The sequence below is a fragment of the Colossoma macropomum genome, unplaced genomic scaffold (genome assembly GCF_904425465.1).
Source record: "Colossoma macropomum unplaced genomic scaffold, Colossoma_macropomum, whole genome shotgun sequence".
NCBI lineage: Eukaryota > Metazoa > Chordata > Actinopteri > Characiformes > Serrasalmidae > Colossoma > Colossoma macropomum.
This window is the reverse complement of record NW_023494794.1, coordinates 2719610-2738413: the sequence shown is the minus strand read 5'-3', so window position 1 is coordinate 2738413 and position 18804 is coordinate 2719610. Positions and strand designations below refer to the sequence as shown.

General features: G+C 40.8%; 1 long non-coding RNA gene and 1 other non-coding gene across 3 annotated transcripts; both read left to right on the top strand.

The window, feature by feature from the left end:
* The first annotated feature begins 12840 nt into the window (after positions 1–12840).
* Positions 12841–18107, top strand: LOC118814338. 2 transcript variants are annotated; one of them, XR_005007716.1, is made up of 8 exons: positions 12841–12899; positions 13698–13753; positions 14815–14856; positions 15034–15105; positions 15348–15394; positions 16329–16377; positions 16615–16661; positions 17937–18107. It is a non-coding gene; the product is annotated as an uncharacterized LOC118814338 (long non-coding RNA). The 2 variants fall into 2 exon arrangements; XR_005007717.1 differs by lacking the exon at positions 17937–18107 and having other exon boundaries at positions 15348–15403; positions 16615–17636.
* Positions 15148–15284, top strand: LOC118815144. The gene has a single exon (XR_005007790.1). It is a non-coding gene; the product is annotated as a small nucleolar RNA SNORA18 (small nucleolar RNA).
* Positions 18108–18804: the final 697 nt, after the last annotated feature.

Below are 18804 nucleotides of genomic sequence, written 5' to 3'. Positions count from 1 at the left end.
TATTGTAGAGAACATGGACATGCTCTCCTGCCACAGCAAGGAAAGAAGCAAGTCTGGATTTCCTTCAGTCATTACCAACATCTTCCAGACAATCAATGAGAAGGTGAAGAAGTTCTTTCAAGTGTCCAAACAAGCTGTGAAAGAAAGCAGCGCAGAGCTTCTGTCAGATGATGATCTTTGTCTAACAAAGCAAACTGATGTGGATTCATGCACAGACGAGGTCATTCACAACATTGTGGACTCACTTAAGAAGGAGGTACCACTTGACAAATCTGGCTCACCTGAAGAATGTGAAGCCAGCCCATCAAGTGACCAGAACAATGATAGTATTATTGATATACAAAACCAACATGAAGTCAGCAGCTCTCACTCCGCTCCAGGCCTCAAAGTGCCTGAAGGCAACGTACTCACAGCCAAGTCTGAGAGATTTCTTACCAAAGCCACTCAGGTGGTGAGTGACCTTCTTGTCAGGAGTGATCGATGCTCATCCTCAGCTTCAACAGTATCATCCAAAGATTTACAAGATGCTGCTGTTAACATCGCAGGAACAGTTGTTGAAGCCTTGGACAAACTTGTAGAGTCAAGCGTGATTGACAGCAAAAGTGACTCTGAAACAATAATAAGGTCACTTGAAGCGTCCGCACATACCCTGAACAGATCTGACATTTCGGAGGGGAGGGTTCCTTCAACCTCCTTTAACTTGTTCAGAAGGGTGCATGGCTATCTTCAGGCTCTTTTCACAAATATGAAACGTGAAGACCAAACAGCTGCTTCCATTCAGGATGCTCCAGTTTCTGATCTGCAGCTTTCTAGAGATCACAGTGTTTCCCAGTTGGATGATCTCACAATAACATGCACAAACGGTATTATTGGTGAGATTGTCCAGCTTTATCACTCAGCTGAATCCTCTGAGAGCCACGTACCAGCTGGAAATGAAGAGTCCAAGGCAATCTATGGAATTGTTCAAGGTTTGGAAGAACTTGTGAGAGCAAGCAGTTCAGAGAGTGCTTCATCAGGCAGAGATCTAGAAGAGCGTAAGGACACGTCGTTCTCTAACTTAGACTCTGCCCTCAAAGTAGATTCTGTGCCTAATTCCATTCGTTCTGCTGAGAGTCTTTTCAGTGATCAGTTCAGAGGTAAAGCAGCACAAACTGTCAAAGACATCCTTCTAAAAACAGGGGGAGACTTTTCCACCTCAGTGTCCACACAGTCATGTGAGGCTTTCAGTACAACTGATTTCCAGCCGTGCATTACTGAGAGCCCATCTGCTGCAGCCTCTTCTTTGTCCATCAAAGCTGGTTCAACAGCTTCAGATATTATGGAAATGTTTTTGAACCGTCTACAGAAGTATTGTTTATCATCTCCACTGCAAAAGAATTTCCTCTCTGCTTCTCGCAGCGTCTACAGAGGAGTGCAGAAGAAGGTTTTTGAATTTTTCCTGGGGCTCCGAGAGTCATTCTCAGCAAAAGTTGAGCCCAAAAAAGGGGCAGAGCTTGAATCAGTAACATCTCCGAGGTTCAAGGTTGATCTTGATTCTTGTGCAGATGAGGTTATTGTCAAAATTGTGGAGTTGTATAAGAGCGAGCTCCTTCTGCCAAAACCAAGCTCATCTACTTTGCCTCAAATCAGCCATTCTATGAGTTTACACTCAACTTTTCCATGTGATCATGGCATTCATGAGGAAGACAAGGTCAACAAGATCTGCAGCTCTATCTCCAGACAAACTTCAGTCAGAATGATAACTGTTAAACCTAAAGGGGTCATGAATGAGGCTGTTCAGGAAGTGAGTCATATCTCACTCAAGAGAGCTGCCTCAAAGATTGCATGGGATGAACCCAGCCAGTGTTCTTTGAATTCTACCCGAGGAACGTCTGCTACACCTGTCTTATCTGAAAGCTCAACAGATTCAGACAATGCTGCTCCTGCGACTGCAGATACAGTTGTTGACGCCGTAGACAAATTTATTGACCAATGTTCTTTGGATTCCACTAGAGGAACTTCCACTACACCTGTCCTCACCTCAACAGATTTAGAGAGTGCTGCTGTTAGAATTGCAGAAACAGTTGTTCATGCTTTAGACTCTGGCTCTCAGATTGAAAGCATTCCTCTTTCTTCTGATATGAGTGATGTGAAATCTTCAAAAAGTGAAATTACTGCAAGTAGAATCACACAAAAGCCTCCTCAGAATGACACCCAACTATATGAAACTCAGTATGTGTGGAATGAGGCCCAAGTCTGCCTTGATTCATGCACAGATGAGATCATCTCTAAAATTGTGGACTTGTACTGCAGTGAATTCTCAGACATTCTTTCAGAAGAGAGTGTCCAGAAACTCACATCTGACTCCTTCCATGTTATGTCCAAACATTTAGTACATGATGTTCTTTTAAAATGTATAGAACCAGCACCTGCAGAGGGACCCAAGAAAATATCAAGTGCAACATTAGTTGATTCAGATTTGCCATTCAGAAGATCTTCATCAACATTGATGAAGCGTCTGAACTCTTCAGCCTCTGAAATCACAAGACATGTTTGCATTGCATTTCAAGGGTTTTTAGGGAGTTTACACAAATCTGAGTCAATCACTTCTGACTCTGTGAGTTTGTTTGCTCTTTTTCATCTGTTCAGAGATGTGAGAAGCAAACTGACTGAAGTTTTCACTTTGCTCAACATGTCTGATAAATCAGAGATCAGCAGCACAACAAACAAAACTGAAAAACATACAATGTGGACCAAATCAACCAGGTCAACAACACCTGTGAGTATACCTGCCAGTGTATGTTCCTCTGCTGCGTCAGAGAGATACACCAACCAAGAGAACGTTGTCATTTTTAAGAAGCCAAGTTCTGCTGCTGAAGACATCACCCAGCCTCAGTTTCAACAACCTTCTGCCACAAACCAGCTGCCACCTCTCATTACTGATGAGCCCATATGCTTTCATGAAGTTGGCTTAAGAAATTTGAGCTCAAAACTTCTTGGAAATATGACTGGACCAACACAGGCTTGTAGGAGCACCTCAGATTCTGCTATAGAGACATCATGGGTGAGGAATCTGCTGAGGGATCCTATCCAGGTTCCTTTAGCTCTGGTCTACCCTTTTGTAGAGGAGTCTGTGAAGAGTTTGCTCCTGCACTTTCTGAGTCACAACCCAGCACTTCCTAATCTAATTTCTCCTGACCAAGACATGCAAGGCACCAGCGTAGAACAGAGCAGAAACTCAGACAAGTCAACTGGGTTTCAGTGTGTTTCCACCAATGCAGTAAGCCACTTCACGAAGGCTCTTGCAGATCTAGTGGTGAAATCACTATGTTCAACTGATGCAGTCTCTGGCAACAAGGACGATCCACTGACATTGCTAGTGACGCCTGAACAAATGGACTTGGAGAGAATTCATGACATTTCTGGAATGGACTTTGCATCACCGTCACATTTAAGAAGGATTGCCAGTGATGTTGTGAGAGAGACATTGGAGAGTTTTATCATCTCCAGCCAGGAGGGTCCATCTTCCTGTTCCAGCTCCAGCCCATTAAATGACAACTCTGTCTTGAATCCAGACCCTGTGGTTTTGAAGAAGAGAAGTCGTGGGTTCCGCTTTAATATCTGTAAAATAGCTCCTGTGATCAGCTTTGGCTTTAGGGTATGTAAAAACTTTTAGAAAATAATACCTGAATCATAACACATGAACCCTATTCATATGATTTATTACATTATCAGTGATTGTGTTAAATTGTAAGACTGTATGTTTCTTTTGTAAATGCTGATTTTTTTTCTTACATGCTGATCTTTTTTTTATTAACTGTTTGTTCTTCAAGAAATTAAATAAAGTGTGTCCTGCTGGCCTGCTGTCTGACGATCATCCACCAAACTCCTCCTCTGGAAATCTTCAAGAGTGTAAGTACATGAAACAAAACACACAGAGGGCAGGTTATTCTTTCAAAGTGGACACAGTCATGATAGTGTTTTATAAGCTTTTTGTACAAGTTTGACCCATGATATCACTTCTTTAGTGTCTTAATGCAGTGCAGTGTAGAGTGTAATAAAAAGAACAAAGAAAAATATTCAAGTAATAAATCAGTTTTATCAGTTGTTGGTTCTGATTGATCTTTTTCATGTTTTGCAGCTTCGCAGACAGAATCAAAGGATTTGTTGACCCCCTTCAAGAAAGCGCGCAAGCGTCTGTCCAGGATCTTCTCTGCCATCAGCAAAGCCCTGCCGAACCCCCTCAGATGCATGACCCGACCATCTTAAACACTCCTCTGCGTGTGTGTATGGCAGTATTTTCTGGACTTTTTTCATGCAAATTTGAGAATGCTAATTCAATTGTGTATTGATAACTGCATTTCCCATTTGAGAGTTGATTATTAAAGACATAATTCATATTCACCCTAACTCTGGCTGCTCAAGCGCCAATGTAAGTGACATGGAGACCAGAGGCTCGCAGGACTGTCAGAAGAAGACTGGTCCTGGCAGAACACGGCCCTACACATTTGAGAGCCTTCACTGCTTTAAGAAACACTCTTGCAAATAGTGAAGGGCTGTTACTGAGCTGGTTCCGGTCCAAAATCATCTTATTGATAAGTTCCTTCAGGACCAGCGTTGGTAAACACTGCGCTAACACCCAGTGGCCCTGTGCCGCCTTAATAAGAATATCCATCACTGGCCGTCCAGCTCCTCTGACAGTCCCATGAGCCTCTGCCTGAAGCCAGTCATGAGGTCACTATCTTTGGTGCTTGTAACAGACACAAGCTCTCCTAGTTGGTCAAGAATCACAAGAAACAACAGGCTATCATTTTGGACAGAATTCTCCTCAGCCTGGTTGGCGAGTGTTAAAACGTCACTAGCAGTGGTTGCTAAAGCTCCAGTAGCACCAAAGTTGAGACTTTTTCATCAGTTCCTGATGCTGCTGCTGCTGCCGCTGCTGCACAGACTCAAACTATCTAATTATAACCATCGCTTCACCTGTTGTTCCCCATTTCTATATTTTAATATTTTTTACTAACGCTGTTTGCTATCCGGTGTCGACCAGAGGAGGATGGGTTCCCCTTTTGAGTCTTGGTTCCTCCCAAGGTTTCTTCCTCTTGCTCCCAGGGAGTTTTTCCTTGCCACTGTCGCCATTGGCTTGCTCATGGGGGCTCGGACCCGGATTTTTACCTGTTGTAAAAATCGCTTTATAAATAAACTTCCTCACTAGCAGTGCTCGCTAAAGCTCCAGTAGCACCAAAGTTGAGACTTATTCCTCCTTTCCTTATAAAGCGTAAAAATACATTTTCATTTTGAAGAGATGGAGCAACGATGAGGAAATGCAATTAGAAATGTTTTTCCTTTTTTAATACGTCAAAATCAGACCACTAAGATAAAGAAAATACAACGATAAATACATTTTGCTTTTCCATCCTTTTTTTCCGCTATTATAAACAGAAATGCAAATATAAATACACAATTTAAGTAGCATTTTCAAATGTGCATTTGAATGTGAAAAAAGCCCAGAATATACTGCTAGCATAAATAAATGCCCTTGACAGCACAATATTTTGTTTATGTGTTTTTTTATTCATGCAGCTACATTTACTTTCAGTAGTTGGATAAACCAAAGAAAACATCTAATCTTGTTATTGTGAATTGTCACAAGAGCTTTTAATATGTATGTGCATTATTTACTAGATTTATTAAGCTATTGGGTCCTAAACACTATAAACCATAGGAACATGTGTGCCTTCAATGGTGGTTTTGAGCAGTTTTAACTCGATCAAACTGAACCGTTCTGAGAATTTGGCGACTGACCCTAAACTTGTTCAAGTCTGCCACCAGAGGAGTTTCGCCACATGCACATCCATGTTGGCCAGAGTTAAACTGCAGAGAATCGATGCTTTCTGTCTGGTATTGTTGTGTAAAAAAAAACAGCTCTACTCAAAAACTTAAACATTTATAATGAGGCTCAAAACACCAGGATTGGCAGGAAAGACACAATTTATTTTATTAAGATTTAGACTTTCAGTAAACAAGCATTAATCTGAGTTAATCTGAGTTGACCCAGACAGCAACTAATAAAACAGGAGAAAATCAACCTTTTTTGTCCTACTTTGGAGAGGCTACCCACCCCCATTTCCTCATCTCACCTGATCTGTCTTACTGTCACATGCAGCTCTGACTATACTAGGTTCTGTTACGTCTGGAACCTGCGCGCGCAACGAATAAACTTCACTTGTCCAGACAACAGATCGAGTCCCCTGGTTTGGAATCAAGAGGGTTTGGATTCTTCAGTGGCTATGTTCTTGATTACATCACTTCAGTTCACATATCACTTTTCTTCATTGATCAAGACAGTAAAAATAAGTTAGTATCTCTTGATTATCCTGTAAAAGTTATGGTTTAAAGTAGATCTGTGTGTGTGTGCAGGCCAAGACCCTTAAACATGAGCCAGGTGTCCCTATCATAGTTACAATTTATGTTCAAGATGGTACTAAACAGCATTTCCCAGGCCTGGTTTAAACATATGTAGCACTCCAGAACAAGGCCCAAGCACATGCAGAGAGGCCTACACTCACACACACAGGCCCACTCTCACACACAGAGACCTACACTCACACACAGAGGCCTACACTGACACACAGAGACCTACACTCACACACACAGGCCCACACTCACACACAGAGGCCCACACTCACACACAGAGGCCTACACACACACACAGGCCCACACTCACACACAGAGACCTACACTCACACACAGAGGCCCACACTCACACACACAGGCCCACACTCACACACAGAGGCCTAGACTCATACACAGAGGCCCACACTCACACACACAGGCCTACACTCACACACACAGGCCCACACTCACACACAGAGACCTACACTCACACACAGAGGCCTACACTCACACACAGAGACCTACACTCACACACACAGGCCTACACTCACGTACAGAGGCCCACACTCACACACACAGGCCCACACTCACATACAGAGGCCCACACTCACACACAGAGGCCTAGACTCATACACAGAGGCCTACACTCACACACACAGGCCCACACTCACACACAGAGACCTACACTCACACACACAGGCCCACACTCACACACAGAGGCCCACACTCACTCACAGAGGCCCACACTCACACACAGAGGCCCACATTCACACACAGAGGCCTACACTCACACACACAGGCCCACACTCAGACACAGAGACCTACACTCACACACACAGGCCCACACTCACACACAGAGACCTACACTCACACACACAGGCCCACACTCACACACAGAGGCCCACACTCACTCACAGAGGCCCACACTCACACACAGAGGCCCACATTCACACACAGAGGCCTACACTCATGCACACAGGCCCACACTCAGACACAGAGGCCTAGACTCACACACAGAGACCTACACTCACACACAGAGGCCTAGACTCATACACAGAGGCCTACACTCACACACACAGGCCCACACTCACACACAGAGACTTACACTCACACACACAGGCCCACACTCACACACAGAGACTTACACTCACTGACAGAGGCCCACACTCACACACAGAGGCCCACACTCACACACAGAGGCCCACATTCACACACAGAGGCCTACACTCATGCACAGTGGCCCACACACACAGAGGCCTACACTCACACACACAGGCCCACACTCAGACACAGAGGCCTAGACTCACACACAGAGACCTACACTCACACACAGAGGCCTAGACTCATACACAGAGGCCCACACTCACACACAGAGGCCTACACTCACACACAGAGACTTACTCTCACACACAGAGACCTACACTCACACACAGAGGCCTTCACTCACACACAGAGGCCTGCACCCAGAGAGGGAGAGAGAACCAACACAGCAGAGTCATAATCAACAATTGAATCAAATCAACCAATAACTGATGTGTTTCTCCTTCAAAAGATATTCTCTCTAATATATAGTAAAATCAGGATCTGAGACAGAGACAATCAGGCCCGTTTGTATTCAGGCCTTAAGTCTTCAAGAGCATCCAGTTGGTTGTATCAAAGGGACATGATTAGGACTGCAATAATAATCACCACCAATATTTTATATTTAATACTATACACTTAATATTGTAAATTAAGCATAATGTTTTTTTTACTTTCAAAATTACACAATAATGATCACAATATTATTTATTTATTTATTTTGATGAGATCGCTTTACTTGAAGCTTGCTGCATAACATAAACATGCCATAAACATGGGATGGTGGCAGAGTTATTATGACAGATATTGTTCATTAATATAACAGCATGTTACCGTTACCAATAACTCTCATGAGAGAAGCCTTAATGTTTACTGTCATACACTAATTTTTGCAACAGTTAGTTGTCATGACTGGAGGTGGCAAACTAACGGTTCACACTTGCTAAAGGAGGAAATCAGCCTGAAGAGGTGACGACTGGAGCTCCTGCCAAACTGGTCTGTCTTGCTGTGTTTAAACAGTGAATTTCTGTTTTCTTTATCAGAGGATTCTTAAGCAGAGACAGAGCTGTATGGAACTTTGTGATACACATTGTTTATGAAGAATGTTTACTCTTTGAACCCTCCACAGTAATAAATAAATACAATATTCATCATGAAGTGCTTTGATGGTTATGAAACACATAAAGATCAGTCTTCCTTCCACACTGGATCCATTTCAGTTAATAAATTGTCCTAAGCGGTCTACAGAGGGCACTGTATCCTCTGACATGCACCTCTTACTGACCCACCTGGACAGAAAGGACACTGATGCTGTTCATAGACTTCAGTTCAGCATTCAGCACAATCATAGCAAACATACAACAGCAACTTATTGGAAACCTGAGCTTGCTGGTTCAGAACACTTTCAGGGTCAGCAGGAACACGTCCAGTAAGAACAATGTGGATGAATAAATGAATCATTGATTGGCTAAATGGTTCTTCTTTATGATGTAAAACTAGCACTGCTGTGTCTGATCCACTTGCACCAGCACAGCTCAGACTAACACAAAACCACCATGTCAGTGTTATTGCAGTGCTAAGAATGATCCACTACCCAAATAATACCTGTTCTGTTGTGGTCCTGTGGGGGTCCTGACCACGGAAGAACAGGGTAGCATAGTATAGAGAGAAGGAAATGGACTACAGTCTGTAACTGTAGAACTACAAAGTGCTCCTATATGGCCAGTGGAGCTGATAAAGTGGACAATGAGTATAGAAACAAGAATGTGGACTTAATAAAGTGGCCAGTCAGTGAATACACCTCTATTAATATCTGTGCACAGATCAAACAAAGGTACTGAAGTCCAGCAGTGCTCTCTCTCTCTCTCTCCTCTCTCTCTCTCTCTCTCTCTCTCTCTCTCTCTCTTAGATCAGCTGCAACGTCCTAAACATGTTATTCAAACACACACCTTATAGATCAGTTCAGTCTCAGTTGGTGCCGTCAGAAAGAGTGTGATTTTGCTCTGTATACTTATTCAATACATTTGGTGACAGAATTTCAATTATGTTGACAAATATTATATTTTCTCAGTTGAGGTCAGCAGGGCTGTAAAGAGTACTGAAAATCACTAGTCGAGTATAAGTACTGTTAGTGCAGTGATAATTTACTCAAGTACAAGTATTAGTAAATAAAATTACTCAAGTAAGAGTAAATAAGTAGTTTGTTGAAAAACTACTTAAGTAATGAGTTACTTAGTTACTTTTTCATATTTCCGCTGTCACAACCTGAACATATTTCTGAGCTACTCGGCTACATCACTGGAAATAATCTGTACAGAAAAACACTAAAGCTGAAGTTCTGAGACCTGAGACTTATCACAGTTCGCTCTGCTAGAGCACAGTTACACACCTTTCTGTGAGCTGTGTAAGGAACAAGGTTTACATTATACCGCATGTATTTCATGGTTAGATGATTATATAAGATGTCCTAGTTTGTCTGTTTCCAGTACAGTATTTTAGGATCACTGAAAGACTGTGCAGAGGGTGTTACTGTTTAATTAAGTTCATTTAAGAGAAAAAAACCTCACAGATTGCTTAATTAATAATGTAATTTTAGTGAGTGCCCTGCTGCCCATCAGCTCCCTGGATTCAGCCTTCAAACTGTATATTTTGGAGAGAGAGAAAGAGAGAGACAGACAGACAGATAGAGAGAGAGAGAGAAAAAGAGAGAGGGAGAGAGAGAGAGAGAGAGAGAGAGAGAGAGAGAGAGAGAAAGAGAGAGAGAGACAGAGAGAGAGATAGAGACAGAGAGAGAGAGAGACAGAGAGAGAGACAGAGAGAGAGAGAGACAGAGAGAGTGACAGAGAGAGGGCGGGAAGGTGGGGAGGGATCAGATCAGGCCAGTCGACAGCGCGACAGAATGACTGTCCAGAGTTGATGAAGATCCTGTATTACACTGGATTTCTTGTCTTATAGCCGTTCATGAACTAGGCTGTATAAACGGGTAAACTGTACATTTTTAGCTCATCCCACAGGTTTTCTATCAGATTTAGGTCAGGGGACTGGGGTGGCAATGGCCAAACCTTAATTCTGTGCTCAGTGAGTCATTTTTGTGTTGATTTTGAGGCGTGCTTTGCATCATTGTCCTGTTGGAAGATCCAAACTATGGCCCAGTTTAAGCTTTTTTGTTAATATTTTGAATGAAATATCAAATAGATACGCAATACAGAATGGGTTTTACAGCCCATTTTGCTCATGTTCACCAGGGGTGCCAATATTTCTGGAGGGCACTGTATATACACTTACGTTGAATTTATGTTATCCTGTCCAAAACTATCTGTGCGTGTAAAACATGAGTAGCATCTACATCCTCCTTTTGAGCAAGTCTTGGGCGTCTCTCTTAAAGTACTATTGCAATTCAAAAGACAGTTAAGCAAACCTATTTCTTTCCAACACAATTCCTCTGATTCCTCGTGGCTCACTCGCTCTAAAAGTTAATATGCTCCCCCTTAAACCCTCAACATAAGCTATATGCTATGCTATAAGGCATTGGTTCTCAAACTTTCCAAGGCCCACCTGTTTATAACTTCAAAGCATAGTAGCCCATAGGAAAACTAAAATCAGCTTTTTAAATAAAAATTTTCTTTTTCTTTTCTTAAGTGCTGATTTCTTCTTCAATGACTCACTCACTAATTGTCTGCATCGCGTACCCGAGGCTGCGTTGTCTCACACTAATGATGTTTAATTAGGATGCTACTGTGAGGTTTTTAATTTAGATTACTAAGGTTTGGGATATTTATGCCCTTGAGACTTTTTTTATTATACAATTACATTTAATTTTGTGCTATTTTAATTAAACACATTGATAAAGTGAATTGTTTTAAAACACCATGGTGCCAAGTGGCCTGTTTACACTTTTGCCAAATTTAGAATTCGTTAATGTTCCTAAATCATTCCATGAATTATAAAATGTATAATAAAATAATAATATTGTGATTACTTAAATGAGCTTTTTAAAATATACGTAATCACAATTTTAGTTTTCTGTCTAGAAAACATTTTTTTAGTCTCTGAAAATCAATGCTATTTAAAAGTAATTTTGTTTTAATGTGTTTAATGGTGATTGTGAATAGGAAGGAAAGATTTAATAAAATAGAATAAATTTAGAAAATGTGATATATTTTAAAATTTAATAGTATGTAAGGTAGTGAGGAACCATCAGAGCTTTCTGGTTCATTATTATTCAGTATAATAATGTTCAAATGTAAATATTTTAAGCTAAAAATATTTTCACTGCCATTTTCAGAGTGTAAATATACTATAATCCCATTTTAGTACTTATTACCTATGTTATAAACGAGATTTATGGCCTACACTGAAGACCTAGCTCTGACAGTCAGGGTCACCACTGATGTTCACTAAGGTGAGGGCAGAGGCCTAATGACACCACCCAGACACCGGTTAGAAACGTAAATCCTTAGCAAGTATAAAAAAACGATTTGTAAGGAAAAATTCTGAAAAGACGAATTGCTGAAAGAGAAGCTCAGAGATGAGAGAGTGAAAGTGGAGTGCAGGCACACCAGTCAACATTCAGTCAGATTTTCAGCATTGCTACAAAATGGGTGTTCAGTCTTATCCACAAAGTCATGGTGTGGCTGCAGGTTTTCATTCTATTTCAGGTTTTCATTTCATTTTCAGACTCATAAAGTCGGGGGCTACGATCACATAGGCTTTAGGTGTCGTTGTCGGTTGTCATGTGTGAAGTAATTCCTATTATGAATATGCGTGTGTGTAAGGATTTGAGGCATCCTATTGGCGGAAACCTTAAAAAACCGTTTAAACGTGTTTTTAGGTCACGTTAATACGGCTAAATTTTACGTGTTAACGCGCATATTTTTATTAACGTATTAACGAGCATGTCTAAACATGTTTTGATCCAAAAGGCTTTCGATAGAGAAAGTAAACGAGCTTCTGGAAAGGATGTCTTATTCTGATTGGTTTAAAGTTATGACCACAGGAAAGTTTAAAATTCAGATATGGACGTAAAAGGGAAACTCCACTATTCTTTGGAAAATTCTGCATAATTAAATTGTCAAACAAAGTCATTCCAGGTATTTTGCTTTGCAATAGAAAACCTTTTTTTTTCAAATGTACAATTTTTTACCATTATATTAATCATTATTAATATTACATGTAAACACAGAAGACGCATGTAGGCTCACTGCTCATTTCTGGTCGTAAATAAAACATATTTGTGATGCAGAGGTCGCGAGCCCCACTGTATGATGTGTATGTATCAATAATTTCCATTTAATGTTCAGACTTTTATCAAGTAAGATGCGTTGTACGTGTTTCCGCGTTAAGCTGCATGTCCTTCTCTGATTGGTCAGATTGGTTGTAGAATCCGTTTGATAGTTCATGCCAGGGATCTTCCCTCTCTCATTTTCCTGCGGACCTCCGCGAGGCGGGTTTGTGCTCTCTCTGAGTAATATTTGTGTTTTTGATGTCTGCTGTACTGTGTGATATTCATATTCTAGGGTTGTAAGTTATGTCTGTGCTTCGGGCTGTTTTAGGAGCGCCGACCCCGCCGCTGTGTTCAGCGATTGCTGCTTGTTTTGCGGCCACGTGGTGAAGCCAAGTCGCTCTTTAGGTCATTTATAACTGTAATAAGCTGATATTTCGGTTGCAATGATAGCTGGGCCTTTTTAGGTGTAGCTGAAATGTGTGGCTAAGTTTGTGTTTTACATGTATGCTTGAAACAACGTGCAGCCGATTAACGTGGCTAGTTACCCTGTTTAGCTAACGCTAGCTAACTTGGCCACGCTGAATCAGCTTCTTATTCGTTGGGATCTTGTTCGAATTTTTCCGTTCCACCTTAAATGGTGCAACAGATCCATTCTGGCGCGCCAGAACGTAGCGTAACTGCTGCACCTTTTAAGGTGGAACGGGGAAATTCGAACAAGAGCCTCGTCACCGAGTGCGTATGCGTTGTTTTAAGATGTGCTTCATCCGATTTGAATGCCGTGTATTTCAATATGAATATGGGATTTCTAATAAACCGTGGAGATTCCTCTTCTTTGCATGGCTATATCATGTCCAGGTTTGCTTTCATCCCGGCACGCCTAATTGCTGAGATGACAATGAGGCCTGGTATATCGTCCAGAGTACCTTGTTCGCCTTAATCTTATAAAAACTAATTTTGTTAAGTGGTATCTTGAGAGTGCGCTTGTCTCTGTTTACATATGCAGACGTTTTTGTTCCCTCAGGATGGCTGACTGTGCCCTTTCTGCTGGAGGCCTGGTGCGTTTGGAGCAGCAGCATGGTAAGTGGAGGACCCTTTCTCACTGTATGCAAATGCTAAATGATGTGCTGAAATTGGAGTCTAATTACGATAAGGAGGTTCGATCCAGTTAACAGCGTCGACCATTCTGGTATAAATTATTTGCTGCATTTGCTTCTCAGCCAAGTTTTGAAAGAGATTTTATGGCACGGTTGTCTGGGTGTGCATCGCTAAAAACTTCAACGCCCAAGATGCATTGCGTCCCCAAGAGGCGTGCATAGTTCTGCTGTCATCAACTCTGTAGGCAAATTACAGGAGACCGTTTTAAGCTTATAAAGGAGTGACTTGATGGTTCATTTTTAAAAAACGTTACAAAGAGTACACCTAATAAATACGTCTGATCAATACAGCTCATTAACTACTTATGCATGTATGCCAGTTTTTGTAAGGTCTCCCCCCCCACCTGTTTCTGGCAGACATATGTAGTTATCAGATTTTTGCTTCATCTCAAAAGGATCAATTTTCTCATTTTGACTTCACTAAACGTTTACTCAAGGCAAAATTCAGATGCAATGCCATTATGTTCCTAAACTTGTTTTTACTTTTGGCAGGGGAAAGTAAGCCATTATTTTGAATCAGATTTTCAAATCAGATTTTTGGTGCGTGTTAAAGTTTTGACACTACTTCCAGAGAAGGAGTTTGTTTTGCAGGCATTTGGTGAAATGTTTAGTTTGTTTGGCTGGCCAGTAATTAAGCTGTTGGTATGATTTTTAAAAAAAAAAAAAAAAAACTCTCTTCCAAACGTCGGTTAGTATTAGTTGTATACTCAGTATCATTTTTCCCAAAACTGAACTGAGCTTTACAATTGTGCACAGTTCTAGTCACAGCCTAGAAATGGTGGGCTTAGGAACTAGTACAGTGCAAAGACTACAACTCTGTTCTCTTGCAACTCACCGCTGTGCTCACACAATAACGGTGCTACTTATGAGAATGGACATGGTTGTTTTTTTTTGTTTGTTTGTTTTTTTCCTATGTTAAATTTTATTTTTTTAATGTCATTCATTATTGAAAAGCCTTAATTGTCAATTGAACTTTCCTTCCAGGTTTTGGGTAGATATCAGCCACCATCTTCACACTGCTATCAGGTAATACTCAGCAGGTAATGCGTTATGTCAGTATCTGTAATGATGATTGGCTTTTTATGTTCAACTGCACTTATGACCATGAAAGAAATGCCTCTCTGAACAATCACCTAAACTTTTAGAAGAGTATTTATGGAAGTCAAAGCTGTTTTCTTACTGCAGCATGCTGTCTCTTCCTAGATATATCTACAGAATGTAGGCCTGCAGCTAAGGATATAAATGCAGGGAAACATGCTTCAGCTGCTTGTAATGGTGAGTAATCGGTAAGCATGCATGTTAATATGAATGAGTGATACTGAGGTCTATCCCGACTGGCCCCTCACAGTAGAGTCATGTCGTTGGAAATGCCTCAAAGATCAATTCTGTGGTATAGCTTTACCCATAGTGCTATTGCCATTAACTCTGTGGGGAGAAAATGCTGCAGGACAGTGTTCTTTGAGATGCTTCACTTAGCTGCTGTGTTTGACACACTCTCAAGTTCTCTCTTGTTCCAGGTGCAGTGATCTGCTTATCCTGAGGAGGGCACACTGTCCTTTTTCTGGTGAGCATGGTCAGTTTGACAAATGAGATGTATTTTCCTTAGTGAATAAGCACTGTGGTATCTGCAACCAGTTGTATATCTGACTGGATTGTTCAAATAGCAGTGCAATAGCAACTCGATACTTGCTAAAATGGGCCTTACATACTTCATTTGTTGGGTCCTGGTGGTTGTTGAGACACCCCCATCCCCTCTAACATACCATGCTTAAACTGAATTGTTGCAGTGCCATGAGGCTTTTACTGTTTATCAGCATGGCTGGTCTTGGTTAATTCATATGTTTAAAGTTGCCAGTGCTGCTTCCTGTCTCTAATATGCCTAATAAACTTGATGGATTAATAGTAATGTTAATCAAATCTAATTAGTTTAATTCTAAGGCCCAAAGAGTGGATGGAAAATGGTTAACAAATTGTCTACATCGTAACCGCATGTTAAATGGACTTCAGATAAAAAAATTAAATGTAAAGATAAATCTAAGACATGGGGCGCCCTTATGCATGTCATTAACATTGAAAACAGTTTCATTCGTGAGTGATGGCTCCAACTGATCTATAAATTCATTAAGGCATCCACACATGCTGCCAAATAGGAAATCAGTTGTTTAGGTGGTCGCCTTCTTCGTGTTAATGAGACACAAGAAATTACTTGGACAACTTAAATCCTAGATTAATTTTGCATCTGATGTCATCTGGCATGATTGTCGGGCAGTGCTGTTTTATGATGCTGTTCCTCACCTTCGTCAGCTGCCTTGCTGACTGGCTATAGTGGTGGCATGTGTGGTATGTGAGACTGCCTGTGGCACGCTGTCAGAATTCAGCCACATGCCCCACCCTATGTTAGGCCAGAACATAACACCACATTGCTATTTGCCCACTTTAGTCTGAGTAGCAAGTGTTTAAATGGATTTGTAGTCCTGACCTATAATTGTCATCTTCAGGTTCAGCTTGAGAGGAGTCAGAGAGAAAAGATTCAAGAAAGGAGAACAGGTGAGTCTTTATAGCTGACTCTGCACTTCTGTGGTCATTATGTTGGCTGGTCATATACCAAGGCTTTAGGGAGGTGTTGTTCCTTACTTGCTGTGGACATGACCAAAAATCAAAGCCCATCCCAGTGGTCCACTTCAGTTTTTACTGTTGTGGTCTGCTGGGAACACTTTAGAACACCGTAGTGGTCTAAATGTTATACTTTTGATGTGTTAATGTAAACTTTTGGATGTTGATTAGGACCGTGGATTGGATTGAGGACCTCTACCCTCCAGTGGTGAACTAAGGTGAGAGGCCCTACATTTCTCATATGGATCATATTCAAAGGGGGTCAGCCACATGCTACCACTGGCGATCCTTAACGCAGTGATCCTATATCAGTGCCCTGCAGGAAATGATGCAGGTTTTGATCATTGAGATGCCTGCTTTCTTAAGGGCGACATAACATTTTGGTGAAATGGTCTCCTTGAGACCTCCGATTTGGAAATAAACTGCTTATTATGCAACACGATCATGTTCAATTACTCAGGGCTATGTGTACTGAGTGCCTGTCGGTTTCCCTTCACATAACAGAACTTTTTAACTTGTCTAGTCACGATTTCTCATGTGACTCTTGCATTAACAGTAAATTATTATTATTATAGTTTTTTTTTTATTATTAAAAAAAAAAAGCCTTTGGTTTGGTTTCTCTAATGAGTCAAGAGCAGTTCTGGCTAGCTGGATTTTTGTTTTTCTCTAAAAAGGGCCTGACTTCAGTGACTCACTGCACAACTGTTCTGTGACCATTGCATTTGACCAATGAATGGTTCATGCCATTTCGTGTGATTTACCATTTCCACCCTTAAATTCTGGATTTGCACACTTCATACCCTAGTGAGAAGTAACTGAACTCATTTTTACGATACAGTTCACTTGGCCATGGTAGTGACAATGCGTGATCTGTGTATCTGTAAAATGTGTGGATTTGTAACTACTGTCCCATGCTGCCCAGTGGGGAGGGGAAAAAATCCCTTAGATTTGTAGCTGTCTGTGTTATATTTCATAATTCTGCTGACCCAGTTGGCAAGTAACAATGGCTGCTTACTGCAGGCTTCTGCAACAGTTGCTTTAACTAATGCTTTACAAAAATGTGGTAAATCTTACATGGCTTGGTTGTGCCCTAAGCTACACAGATTGTTTGCTTATGATAGCAGCATTTTATTTTAGTATTTTGGTAGAATGCACTATTGTCACAGCAACGTGGCACTTATGGTGGAATTTAATATTTTAAACCAGTATTGTATTTAAAGTGCTTGGGATGTTTGTTCATGGGCTGGATCAGGTAGTTTGAGGCAGGGAATGGTGAAATTGCCATACTGTGTGTCACCAGGAGAAAAATTACAGAAATGCTGCTGTAGATGACTTCCACAGGTGATCATAACATGTTTTGTTACTTAAATATTCCACTTTTGTGGTGATGTGACCAAATATGGGTAAAATATTGGGAAGGTTCTTTTGGTGCTTTGTACCCTCTTTGTGATGCTGAGTAATTTTTTATTTTTTTTTCCTTCCCCCTCCAACAGAGGCAGTTGGACAGCTGAGGATGTGTCAACGGTCTCGAGTTTCTCAAGCCATCATTTGTATGGACTGCCATGTTTAAATGTTATGCAAGTCATTCTCCAATAAATGTATTTCATTGTGCTGAGTTATTACTTATTTATTTTGAAAAATAAACTTGATCTGTGAGAAGTCTTGATGCCTTTCTGATGGTATGATTCCTTTATATGACCAGTTACACACACTACAGATTATTCAGGGCAGTTTTATAAAATATCAATGTCAATGTGCAGTGTGTTTTGTGAATATGGGTGTATTTTAGGAATGCTGACTCAATTTTTTTTGCTCCAACTGATCTGGCTGTTTATCTTGGCTGATGATGTGTTTTGTCAATATTGGAGTGTAACAAATCACAAAATTAATTATTTGATAGTCTTAAAATAAGGAGTGGCTAAAATTGTTCATTTTGATGTTTTCAGTCTGTTTACTAGAGCATTCAAGATTATAAAAGTATGATATATATTAAATGGAAGATACTGTACAGTGTCTACACCTAATGCTCTATCCATGAGCTAGCATGCTAGTCACAATTCTACAGAGTGCTGCACTGTATTGTTACAATCCTAGTGAACAATGAGTGGTAAGGACACCCGTGCTGTCTTTTCATGCTGCTGTTAAATGTATACCAGAATGCCATAGCATGACTCGTGCTAAACAGTCAGTTTATAACTTTTCAATTTAGTGTGTATTTGATTTATCATATTTGAACTGATGGGTATTGTGTGGTATGTCTTGTAATACCTCTCTTATTACATACTATGCAGTATGGAGACAAGCCTTATTTAAATGGCTGCCAAATAAGGCTGTAAGATCAAGTTTGTACAAAGTAGCTGT